Genomic DNA, 10,848 nt, shown 5'->3' on the forward strand with positions numbered 1-10,848 from the left:
GTCGAAAACTTTCGAAACTGTCGTGTTTCCGGCCCAGCTTGTAGCTTCTTGAATATTTTCCGAAGAACAACGATTACCGCGGGCACGTGCTGTGTAATTTCGCTCGCGACACCGTCGATCCCGTCGAAGCTCGAGTTGCCTCCAACCTCTTGTTTGACCAACAGTTCGCCATATCGAAACGAAATGGATGAAGGATATTCTTTTATTCACAGTTACAACTGGAAAATGTTTGAATAAAAAAATAACGAACCAGCCAGAATAACTAAGCAATAACAATCCTCAAACGACTTTCTCAAATTATATTCGATCTTCAGATAAAAAGAAAGGAAGGGGAATGAAAAGGGGACTAGTTATTTGCTTTAAAATTCTTCTCGATAATAAAAAAGAAAAGAATTCTTCTTTCTTCTTAATTTCCACAGATATCGCTGTACGCCCCCAATCAACGAAAAACAAAATATCTATATTTGAACGTAGAATATAGATTACAAATATACGTTGGACGCGTTGGATGAAATAATATTACGGAACAGTTTTGGTGCATGGCCGGAACAGGAGGAGGTTGCATACCTTAACGAATCGTCGATCAACAATTTCACGCATTCGACAATAAAGGGTGGAGGACCGAGAGAGAGAGGGAGGAGGAGGTGGAGGTGGCGTTGGTTGAGAACTAATTTCCAGGGAATTTACAGATCGTTAGCGTGCACAACTGAATGTTGACGTGAATTTTCATGCAGACGTCTCGAGTGCTTTTAGCCAACAAATCGCGGTGAATTTGTAACAACTGACAGCCTCCCCCCCCCCTCTCCTTCCTCCCCTCGAAACGCGTGCACCAATAATTAATTCGCTAAACGTTGAAATCGTTCGGCCGTTCGACGATGCGAAATATTTGACTCGGTCGGAATTCCTTCCTGCCGAGTGAAACGCGTTTGGGATAGAAAAAAAGAGGAAAGAGAGAGAGGAGAGAGGAGGAAAAAAGAGGGGGGAAAGAGGAAAAGGGGTTGGGGATGGAAAGAATGGGGGGAACGAGAAAATCGACGATTGAAGTTCTTTGTACCGTTTCGAATACTTCGGATGACAACGAGATAGTCAATTCGAAGCTGTTTTTTTTCCCCCCCTCCTCGACAATACGCCATTAGTCGATGAAAATTTAACCCCGTATTGCGATTTTGATGTGTTTGCGAGTGTAAATGTAAGAACGCAGTTGAAACGAATTTTAAAAAGGGATAAGAAGAAAATTCTACGTTGTTTCTCTTCAGAATTCTCTTCGAACGAATTCTCTTTTAACATTGAAACTCGAGAGAGAAGTATTCGAGAGGGTTAAGAAAGACGGTTCGAAAAAACTTATCGTTTACGATCGAGTAAACGTTCATTAACCGTACAAGTTGCTTGCTTTCGACGACGAGGAAGAATACGAGGAAGAAAGTTTTTGGCAGAGGAGGGAGTTGTTCCAAAGCGTTTCGAGGCCTCGTAATTTCCATAACCATGTTACCAGGACGGGGGTGGGGAAGGAAGGGTGGCATCCCTGATGAAAATAAAGCAGGAGGAAACAGGCACGAGAGGTTGGTCCCCCGTCTTGGGAATCCAAACATCTTCCGGAAGACGAAGAGTTCGAGTTCGGTTTCGAACAGAATATTCGAGTTTCGAAAATTCGAAGGGAAAATATTTGTGGACAATTTGAATTTAATACCTGCCGAAAACTTTCAACGTTCGATGCTTGGCGGCTTTAATCTAGTTGTGTTGGCGCAACTACGAATTTCCCTAAATTTCTCGAAATTTTAAACAGATAAATCGTAAAATGACGTTTTATTGTAGACACGCAACAGTCCAGGTGTATCATCCACTTTGTTATTAATTAATTAACAACGAGCTATTGTGCACACTTTGAAATTGTCGATAACAATTATACAAGGATAACAATGCATTCTCTTAAAAATTGTATCGCTCGCTTTTCCTTCCCTTAGGAAATCCATTTACTCTTCATTACGAAATAATGAGGGACGGATTAATAAGCAGCTGGCTTAAGAAGGAACAGAGGGGGAGGATGAGGAAAGAAAATTTTCAATTCGCGTTTTCGTATCCGTTTATGAATTTATCAATCGCCAGTTCTCTCTCCGTTTTTTAAATTCTAAATCGTTTAAATAAAATAAGATCGAATACGTTGCTTTTTTGGACACGATTCGTCTTTTTCAAGTGGAAAATGGAAATTGGGAATATTACTTCTTCAATTCGCAAAAAATGATCACGATTCCTTCAATCTTAATAGCACTCGTCCCTTTCAAATCGATAACAATAACAAGAGACGCGTCACGCACTCTTAACGATCTCGTGGAGCAGCTCAAAATAATCTCAACGATTTTCCATTCGAGAGGAAAAAAGCGTCGTCGCTTATCGAAACGTTGGTCTCAACGTTGATCCAACCGAGGAAAAAAAAAAGAGAAACTCAGTGGAGGCTTAATAAGATCCCCTCCCCTTCAGAAGAATCCCCTTAGAGAGAAAGATAAGGGATGTAAGCGAACGCAAGGGTGCGTTCACTCATCACGTGGAGAAGGAATCGTACATAAATTTCACGGAATCGAGAAACGTTGATTCGCGTTTACGATTTAACGCGTTTTAATGGAAATTTAATGCCCCGCTGTAATAATAAATAACACTAGGGGGCACTAGGCGAGATAACGCAATGATGGCACAATGATTCGAGGCTTTTTTCCTTTCGGGTTGAAGGGACGAATGGAAAAAATGGCGGCTTCGATTCGAAGGGGGAGGAGGAGAAGAGGATCTCTCGAAGGGGAGAAAACGTCAACGCTTTTTCTCCCTCCGCAAACGAAGATAACTCGAATAAATGTAAAAGGGAGGGGGAGGGGAGAGAATGGGTGACTTTTCTCTCTAAGTGAAAATCGATGGAGTTTTATTGTGTGTCGAGGCATCGTGAAAACTTCAAACCTTCCCCCTCCTCCCCCGGTCTATCTTCCCTCCTCTTTCGCAACTTTTCCCCTCGTTATTCGGTTAGAGGCACAATTTTCGTCGCGAACGAACGATCGAAACTCGATAATAGTTGAGCACTGAATAATTTGTTGGGTGTGTATGTGTGTAAGTCGAGTGAAATGTTTGGAATTTATGGTTAAAAAGAAAGATGCTTAAGGAAATATCGATAGGAAAAAGGAAAGGATAAATGAAAATGATATGTATTTCGTTTAATTTGGAAGGAAGATATCCAAAGATATTTTATAAAACAGATTTTACATAGAAAATTATATTATGAATATTATTTAATATCGAATAATATTCAATGTTTTCAAAACTTGTTATTTTTCTAATTCAAACTAACAAATTTATCTTTACTTCTAATCTATTCTAACCCCTCTTTCTCTTTCCAGTCACGTTATCTGAGATGATTTCTCTAAAAAGAAAAATACCATGGCTCTCGTCGCAGCGAAAAAATCGTTTCCACGATTGTTTCGAAAGGCAAGAAAAAAAAGGAAAGTACATTTCCCAAACTGCTGCTTTAATCTCCAGCCGTAACGCAACTTCTTTCCAATTTCTTAGCCGGTGGATTTTGACCGGTGGAATAAAAGGCGCGGAGGAGGTTGGAAAAGCTGGAAGGGCAATATTCATGGGGCGGCGTGAATTTTACATTTCAATCGAAGCGAGCCGCCCCTGTTCCGCAACCCATTTCCGTATTTCACCGAGCCAACAGACGTTGTAACTTTGACGTGGAGGAGGGTAACAAGCGCGAGGGAAACACAAACTCGCGAGAAATAACGCGGGGAAATAATATCGAGTAGCCGATCGTGTAGAATCGTGTTTGTGTGCGCGTGTGTCGCGATATTAACCGGTTCCCAATTAAAAGGGGGTTTTGATCGTGAATCAACGCCAATTCGAGGCAGATTTTTCGCGCGAAAAGGAGAGAGTTTGTATAAATTATGCAGATTTAATAAAAGCTCGGAAAGCTGCGAATTAATTAACGAGATGAAACGCGATACCCGTAGACGTACGTTTTGCCGCGCAAAATGGACACGTGCGTGTGTGCGTGCGTGTGTTGGACACGTTCGATTTTTTGGAAATGAAATCTTTAATAAAAAAAAAAAAAAAAAAAAAATTTGGATGATATTCGATATCGGATATTTCGAAACGCGCGGGTTTTTAAGATAATTAAATCTGTTCTGAGTTCTCGAGTTTCAAGATCAAGGATTTAGAAATCCTTGATCTGATTGATGGGTATTTACGAATATTTTAATATTCGGGATGGAAAAGATAGAAATCGAGGACAAGAAACTTTGCAAACTGGATAATTTATGGATAAGAAAAAGATTTAGAAATCGATCGAATGGAAGAAATTAAAAAAGGAAGCAAACTGAACGAAATTGTGAGAGAAAGATAAATTAACGAATTCATGAGATATAATTAATGCGTCGAAACGAATTGTTGCATCGTGAAATTGATATTCGAGATATCGAAACTCGCACACATCGAGAGGAAAGTTTGTAAAGGAAAAAAAAAGAGGGAAAAAGAAAAGGACTCGTTTTTGAGCTGTAAAAATTTTACGATGGCCGCGTTATTTCGTGCACTGGTCTTTATTTACCCGTAAAAGTTTCATGGTGTTATCACACTTGGTTGCTTTGCACCAGTGGGACGAATTGTTTCATTGGTAAGCGCTTGGCTATTTTTACGGTCTGTCTAGAACTTATTACACTTTCCCTTCTCTCTTATTCCCTTCTTTATCACGCCAACGGGTATAAGGAAGAAAACTCTTAAAAAAACGTTGATATATCTCCCTAACCTTTTTCAAATCATTTTTCTCCCCTTTAAAAAGAAACGCTGTTGCACAATTATCTTTCGTCATCCCATATTTTTAAAATTTGTTTGTAAATTTTCTCGTCTTTCTTCGTGACTATCCATTCCCCCCCATAATCTCATAATATAAATATCGCCTCCAATACCAGTTCCCCGAATTGTATTTCAAAATAAAGTTTCTAAAGTTTTGAGAATCCTCTGTAAACTATACATACCAATGTTTTTCTTTATAATACCGATTCCCCGAATTATTTCAAAATAAAGTTTCTAAAGTTTTGAGAATCCTCTGTAAACTACATATATCAATACTTTATAATACCGATTCCCCGAATTATTTCAAAATAAAGTTTCTAAAATTTTGAGAATCCTCTGTAAACTACATATATCAATGTTTTTCTTTATAATACCGATTCCCCGAATTATTTCAAAATAAGGTTTCTAAAATTTTGAGAATCCTCTATAAACTACATATACCAATGTTTTTCTTTATAATACCGATTCCTCGAATTATTTCAAAATAAGGTTTCTAAAATTTTGCGAATCGTTTACATCCGCGAATGATACTAGATAGAGGAACATAGTCGGTCCCATAAACAGTTGTTTCCACGACATTTACGGTCACGTTTCTGAAGGAAATTCGCGATCACGGTCGACGTAGTTGGAGCAGATCCCCGTTCGAATGGTCGCGCGAGCCGATCCCGATATATATTCAGGCATTCAGACCGTTCAAAGCATTCGAACCGTATTCGGTATTGACATGCACGCTATGTCAGCGATCCTTCGCTTCCGTTCGCCGTCGCGTGATCCAAGCATCCGAAATCTGTGGAACATCTTGCGGGAAGAATCGTCGAGCGATCCGTGAAACCGTATCATTGATTAGAGAGAGAGAGAGAAAAAAGAAGAAGAAGAAAAGGAATAAAGAAGAAAAATAAAAAAGTAAGAAAAATATTAAATTCGTTAGTTGGTTATTTTTTTTTTTTTTCTTGGAAAATTTTGCAGAGAATCGAGTTTTAATTCCATTCTTGGAGATGAATCATGATTGTTATAATTGAAGGAATTCGATGGAATACAAATTCTCCTTTTTTAAAATTAACTCCATTATCGGTCTCTTTTTCTCTTTGTATATATCTTATTCCAAATATTAGTTAAGTAAAAGTAAGAAAAATATTAAATTCGTTGGTTATTTTCTTTTTTCTTGGAAAATTTTACCGATTTTCTGCAAAATTTACTCGAGTTTTAATTCCATTTTTGGAGATGAATCATCGATTGTTATAATTGAAGGAATTCGATCGAATACAAATTCTTCTTTTTTAAAATTAACTCCATTATCGGTCTCTTTTTCTCTTTATATATATCTTACTGTTTCAATGTCTCGTTCAAGAGAAAAATTCGTCTCAAAAATATAGTTATAGTGTTAACATAGATTTTTCGAATGAAACTCGTGCAACTCGTTGATAGGCAAGGTTTGCATAGATAGATTGAGCTGTATAGTACATATATATATATATATATATATATATATATATATATATATATATATATTTGTATTAGAGTGGCGCAGAAGGGCAAAACGAAAGCAAAGGGCTAAAAACAATGAAGCAACGTTTCGAATTCCTGTACAGACCGATTTGCACGAGTTGTAGAACCGATGACGATCGCCAATAGCCCGACAAAAACTTCGCTTGCTAAGCTTGATTCGCGTGCCGTTTTTGCCATGCTCAGCTCGAAGAAATAATGGCGACTATTAATTTATTGTCGCCACTCACAATCGAGCGAAACAATCGATAAAGCCCTAAAGAACCATCGAACAGCAATTATTATTGGTAATGCCGTTATTGGATTGAGATTCTTCGTAAAATTCTTCTTCTCGAAAAACTTGGACCGTCCTCCTCTCATAAATTTCCTGCGATCAATTCCTTACGGAGCAAAATTTTTTCGAGAAACTGTAAGGGTGATTCGATAATGTCATAAAATAAAAATGAATTTCGAATCTCGTTTATTTAAAATCCAGTGAATAATCTACGAAAAACAAAAAAGAAAAAATTCCATATATATATATTTATAAGAATTCACAGAACAGGAGGAGGATAAAAATTAATATTTGCATTCTCAATTCGTTCAATAATTTAAATCAAAAATCCCTCGTCGAATAGTTTATAACGTGATGATGTATTGATAAATAAACGCGCCACAGAGTGTTATAAAAATAAAAAGAGAGAAATATTCAAAATACTCTCGATTCGAGTACAAAAAAAAAAAAAAGAAATTCTTCGCCGTCGCAAATCGATCGTTGCCGACAAAGGCAAAAGTCACGAGGATACAGATTGGAATTTTTCGCCGCGAATTTCTCGAATTTCGTGGATTTCGGTTGTTTTCCACCGAAAATTTCCCCGGGACGCGTCTCTCCCCCGTCTTAATGGGCCGCAATTTTCCACCCCCGATCGAGGGAGAAGCGTTTCATAATTGACGAGTACTTTAACCCTCGTTACCCTTTCCCTTCTCTTTCATATACACTCTCTCTCTCTCTCTGTATGTTTCCACCTAATCCAATTCCATTCGTCGAGCGAAACCGGAAAGTTTCGAAAATCCAAAAAGTCACGTTTCCACGGGTGAGCAACGAAGCGCCGTTTAATTTCACGCTTATTACAGCCGCTTAATTGTGGCGGCGAGTGTTGTTCGAAATAATTATGAAGCTTACTCGTGAATGGCTGTGGAATCCCTGTCTTCCCTCCAGGTCCTTCTTAGGGCTGTATTAGCTAGAAAAGGAGGCGGCTTGATCATTCTATTAGATTTTCACGAGATTAACGTGGAGATGGACGAAGACTTCCCGTTAATTTGGTTATCTTTCAAGGTTCGTTCTGAAATTATTCCTTTCTTTTTTTCTTTTCTTTCTTGTCGACGAGTTGATTGGTTTTTTATTCGTCAAGGAGTCGATATTCGAACGAAGGTATTATTAATTTTCTCTTTTTTTTTTTTTTAGAAATAATTGAGGAGAATAGTTGTTGGAAGGATTTGAAGAGGATTAACCTGTGTTCGAGATCGATGACGGATAATGGAAATTTCAGACATTTCAGGGGAAAAAAGGATTGGAATTATTCGTTTCACGGAAAGATGGCAGATTCTTTTGTCTGTATTAAAGATTCTTGTCGAAGTTATTTATTGAAGGATCAGAAAATAATAGAATTTACGTAATTTAGATTTATTTAAATACCATTTCAAAATTGATCTCTGTTATTTCTTTCAGAAGGAAAACGCTTATTATATCCTTTCGTGTATATAATTAATAACAATAAAATTCGAAAATTTTACCGAATCGCCGAGATGAACGACTTCGATTCGAGCTTCGATTCGGCAAAATCTTGGATAAGAATCGTCCGTGCAAAACATAGCGTCGTCGACATAGCTGGCCGTTAATATCGTATCCGATCGACGCATTAAACATTCATCGGATGCACCATCTCCCCCGATTACCATTTCCACGTGTTAGCCGTGGCGCGATAACGGCCGGATCGTTCTCCATCCTCGGATCGCGAGTCGATTCACGGATACGTCCCCGATAAGTGGTCTGCAGAAACACGTTCTCGTTGTATTTCGTGGGGGGGAAGGGCACGATCGTGTTGGTATTAGGACACGGTTGTTCCGTGGACACACAGAGGCTACAACCGTGTCCATAATTCAGAAATATCCGGCGACGAGAGAAGAGGGTTTGCTTTGGGGCGGGCTCGGGGGTTGAGGGAGAGATGGATCGTGCATCTTTCAGAAGGGAAAGTCATCTCGGCGAGTCGGGTGATGTCAACCGGAAAAGAAGGGACCGAGACGTTTCGGCTGAGAGCTGGCCGAAATGTTGGTTAATTTATTTAATGCGCGTGGAAGGGGAGGAGTGAGGAGAGGGAAGACGAATTGTTGACGCGGAAGAAGCGGGGTTAGCTTGAGATCATTGTTTCTTTTCTTTTTTAACTCATGCGAGTTCCTTTTCAAATCATCGAAATTTATAGAAACAAAGAGGATCATATTGGATCAAGTTTTCTTTTCTTCGAAGTTACAAAAGTATTTCAAATCAATTAAAAAAAGAGTACTCTTTAAGAATACTGTTTCAATGTAATTTTTTTGAAGTTACAAAGCTTAATTTTGAAATCATTATCATCATTTAATTCCATTGATTCCAATAATTCTCGATTTCAAATATAATATATCAAACAATTTCAATCTTTTGAGATGAAAATATTATATGAAACAAAGAAACAGTGCTCGACTGTCCCATTATTGACACAAGGGTTAATCTCGTTAAACGTTGTCTACCAAACGTTCCTAATATATTATTCTCTTAAATTGAACCGCGTAAAATTAAACCTTGGTTAATTTATAAAAAGCAATGGAAGCGTGTGGATGTGTTCCTCGGACGAATCGTGGACGAAATTTTCGCGACGCGACTGTACCGGTTTCCTGCGCGCCGAGTGTAAATAGCCGGATATAAAGTATCTGGCGCCACGTTTACGACGTGCTTCCTTCTTTTCCACTCGATCTTTTCCAAATGCTGCCCGTGGAGCATGCTCCACCTCCGTCTTTATTAAATCTACATCGGCCTCCTCCTCTCTCCTCGGGATCGAGGAGATCGGGCTTGTTGTGCGGCTGGAAACTGGAAGGTTTAAGCTTATCATTTTTCAATCGAGCTCGTATATTATATCGTGGACGTGATACGATTTAATCCTTTTAGCTCGAGTACAAATTCGAATACAAGCTTTTCTTTTCTTATTTTGTTAGATTTTATTTAGCAAGCAAGTTTATCGAAAATTGCGATTAATTTTCACAAAATTATCGAATCTCGATATCTTGTTAATTTCCTTCCATTTTCGATCGAAACTTACGATTAAAGTTGAAACCTTGCTTCCTCTTCCTCTCCTTAAACGATCGAGATTTTTATCTTAAACTAGAGATAAAAGATGGAACGACGAACGTTCTCACGCGTGGAAAATAATCACGTTGATAGAATTTTCTCTTCCCTTTCGAGTTCCCCCACACTCGAAGGGGGGAGTTTTTCCGCGGGACTTGCATCAGCGCGAACTGTGGCCGATATTTTTCATCCCCTAATGGAACAGAGCAGCGATCAGCTTCAATTTCTGGAACTGCAGTTTATGCGGGCGACTGTACAGGAGTCATCGAGGAGACCCTACAGGACAAAAGCTCGTGAAAGAAGATGGACGAACGGGGGGTGGAGGAGGGAGAGGGTCACGGGGAGGTCAGGGGGAGGCCGCAAAACTGAACGAGGAGTGTGCGGAGTCTGTCTGGTGCCAGAATAACGGACACGCGGCGCCATTCAGTCTGTGTCTCGGTGTAACCGGCGCCAACCAGACTCCTCGTGGATAACGTCTCGTACCCCAACCACCACCGATATCTGGCCAAAGCTCAACGGTTCCAACTTCCTCTCCAAACCCTCCTTTCATCCCGTATTCCGCCCCCTGTTTCCTTAACCAGGTCACATCTCCTTCTTCTTCCTCTTTTTTTTTTTTTTTTAATCCATGTCGTTGATTTGCTGCAACGAAGAAACTAGGAATCTCGGTGTTATTATTATTTGGAAAGAAAAACTGTAAGAACTGTCGGAGGATCGTCAGAAGATAAATATCATCAAGGTGAAGGGATTATTTAAAAAATCGATATCATTCGAAGATTAGATGAAAGTCAGAGTGGAAATATTTTTTGATGTGAATAATAAAATTTAAATTAACCTCCGTTCTTTGTATCAAAACGCTCGCACGTTCTTCGAATTTGAATTATTTTCAAACATTTTTTCATTACAAGAGGAATTTGTACAGCAAAAGTTACAAAAATAACATCCACGAATTTCTCCATCGCCAAACTTTCTCTCTCTCTCTCTTTTTCGAAACAAGAATCATTCTGAAAAAATTATTATTCGCTCACGAGATTGGAATTGATCGTTCGTTGCGGGGAAAACATTTTGGCATGAGAGATTATTGAAAGAATCAAGCACCAAGGATCGAACGAGAGGAGTTTAGTTCGAGAAAAGTACCGAGAATAATCAAAGTGGAGATACGATGGATT

Source organism: Apis mellifera, linkage group LG11, assembly GCF_003254395.2.
Source record: "Apis mellifera strain DH4 linkage group LG11, Amel_HAv3.1, whole genome shotgun sequence".
Classification (NCBI taxonomy): Eukaryota; Metazoa; Arthropoda; class Insecta; order Hymenoptera; family Apidae; genus Apis; species Apis mellifera.